This window comes from Penaeus monodon, unplaced genomic scaffold (genome assembly GCF_015228065.2).
Source record: "Penaeus monodon isolate SGIC_2016 unplaced genomic scaffold, NSTDA_Pmon_1 PmonScaffold_17154, whole genome shotgun sequence".
Lineage (NCBI taxonomy): Eukaryota > Metazoa > Arthropoda > Malacostraca > Decapoda > Penaeidae > Penaeus > Penaeus monodon.
Window position 1 is genome coordinate 5,001 of NW_023646545.1, and position 2,619 is coordinate 7,619.

Genomic DNA, 2,619 nt, shown 5'->3' on the forward strand with positions numbered 1-2,619 from the left:
CGTTCATCGGGAACCTTGCGGTCCAGAGGGTAGCCATGTGGGCGATTGTCAGGGTACTTTCCATGGGAACCGTAGTGATTGAATTCGGTATTTTCGTGGAGACCATCCACTGCTGCATCGGCTGCGCCATCAGTCACCGCTACAACAGATCGATTCCAGACCCTGTTCATTACCCTTAGGGAGAAGGAATCGATTAGGAATACCAGTTGCACTCTCGAAATCTGTAAGTCCGGAGTCTGCACCAGCTAAGGCTTCTTTGGTCTTCTCGAAGAGAGTTGCGAAACTAGGCACATCAGGCACAGTGACAGCAGATTCCGAGGATTTACGTTCGAAATGGTGTGTTCCAGCAGGCACTGTAGAAATGAAATGAAAGTCAAGGAGATATATATTACAAAAATTCATATATATATGAATATATGTATACATATATTTTAGAAGAATGTGTATAAAAATGTGAAGTTGTATATTAAACTGGTTAATCGACTTTAAGTTTGAACAAGTGAAAATTCATAAAAAATTTGACCATATGAATAACAATAAAGTATTAAAGGAGCAAAGCAAACCATAAAGTACTCACACTTGACCCAGAACTTATCCAGTTCAATAGCATTCCAACGGCCTTCATCGAAGGTGAATTCAATACCATTATTGTCTAGGTGAGGCCAGGCGAAAATGCGAACGGTAGCTAGAACTTCCTGGCCCTTTGTTATTGCTAACATCAATCTTAATTTTAAAGTCCTTATGGTTCAGACGGCACGTAAGTAGAAATTTCTACATCTGGAATTTGTTCAGTGTCATCAACAGCGTTAATGAGATTGTATTCGAAATCCTCGAAGAAGGTCTCTAGTTCTCCTTCAATTGCTACATTGTCTACACTTACAAACCCGGGAAATGTTAGTTCTTCCACGGTGTATGGAGGGAGACTGTCCTTGTGTTCCTTGAAGATGTTATCCATGTATTTATGCAGCCTAAAGAAGCTAGGATCACGGGTGGCAGTTTCAAAGTGTTCCAGCACACCAGGGGGTAAATCATATTTTCCATGTGGATCACTCTGTCGACCAAGTACAATGTGAGCAGTATTGTGCAAGGCTCCATAGTACTGCACATTAGGGCTGTACACAGATGATTCAATAACATCTCCAAGGGCGTCAATTCCACGCTCATTCATGATATCAATATGATTACCAGCCCTGTCGACGATATAACCATGTGCAATAGCATCGCGGATTCGGCTCTCTACAATAAGCAAGTCTCGAATACGAGCAACACCATCCACATCCTCGAAGTCTACATTATCTGGACGAGAGGGAAACTGACCTCCATACTTGTATGTGGTTGGGGGAGCAAAACCTTGTACGATTGGCTCTCCCAGTGAAGTTCGTCGACGGGATCCAAATAATTGGAGAGACGTTCAGCATCAAAAAGAACGGTGAGTTGATGATGTACCCAGAAGAAATTCTCTCCTTTGCGATCCAGATGATGGCTGTATTTGTTCGTCCCCCCAGAATGGGAATTCCATATGCCAGGGGACGTGATGAGTGTTCATTCCAATGTCCTCACCGAAATAGGCTACTCTTTGTTCAGGATTTTTCTTAGTTCCAGTGAAGCTAGACTTAAAATTTTCCAGGTTTTTGTGTTTGCTTGGCACGATAAGCTGCTTCAATGACTTCGCTGTTGGTGAAGAGATGTGGGGTGACTTCATAGAGTGGAGGAAGTACAACGTGTTCAGACAGAGGTGAGTGGATAACCGCAACATACAAGGCATAAACAAATTCTCCCTCATTCATAATTTGGCGGAAGTAGGCAGCATTGCTGACAAATGTATCCCAATCCTTGCAGTGAATGAGAACATCAAAAGCATAAGTGCTTCTTCGCGTTGCCTAGGATTGAAGAGAGAGAACCAATGCCTCTGTTGAAGAAGCCTGTTATCCTTCAGGTCTCTCATAAGTGTCTGTACTGCGTTACCTCCGTCACTGTAATGGGATAAATTGGCTTCCGGGTCAAAGGAATCAGCTTTGCCTTTTAGATTTTTAGTCACGGATATCCCCGTAGATCTTATGAAGCAGGAAGTTTACGTCTGTTGCTTCTGAGCATCACCCGCACCTAATAAAGAAAAAAGTGCAGATTTTTTTAATGGAACAAAATGCATTATATAGCATACATAATTAATTATGATCACGAATATATACAAGGCCTACGTGGTCTATTGAAAAAAAATATATATTTTTTTTTCTCCTGTACTCAATGCTGATTGTGTATATATATATATATATATATATATATATATCTATATATATATATATATATATATATATATATATATATATATATATGTGTGTGTGTGTGTGTGTGTGTGTGTGGGGTGTGTGTGTGTGTGTGTGTGTTTGTGTGTGTGTGTGTGTGTGTACACACGTGTGTTATATATATATATATATATATATATATATAAACTATTGCATATTATATATATATATAAATATATATATATATATATATATATCTATATATATATATATCTATATATATATATATTTTATTTATATATGTATAGTATGCATATTATATGTATATATGTAATTAATTATATTATATATATTATATATATAGTATATTATTATA

The 2,619-nt window shown here is 38.2% G+C and overlaps 1 pseudogene across 1 annotated transcript in view; it reads right to left on the minus strand.

Annotated features, from left to right (window-relative positions):
• LOC119569614 overlaps window positions 1–1,872 on the minus strand; it is a 2,167-nt pseudogene extending 295 nt beyond the window's left edge. Inside the window, exons 1-2 of the transcript XR_005228295.1 lie at window positions 578–1,872; window positions 1–353 (exon numbers count right to left, since the gene is read on the minus strand). The exon at window positions 1–353 is cut by the window's left edge and continues 295 nt beyond it. The product of XR_005228295.1 is annotated as a hemocyanin C chain-like (transcript). The remainder of the gene's footprint in view (window positions 354–577) is intronic.
• Between the last annotated feature and the right edge of the window lie 747 nt (window positions 1,873–2,619).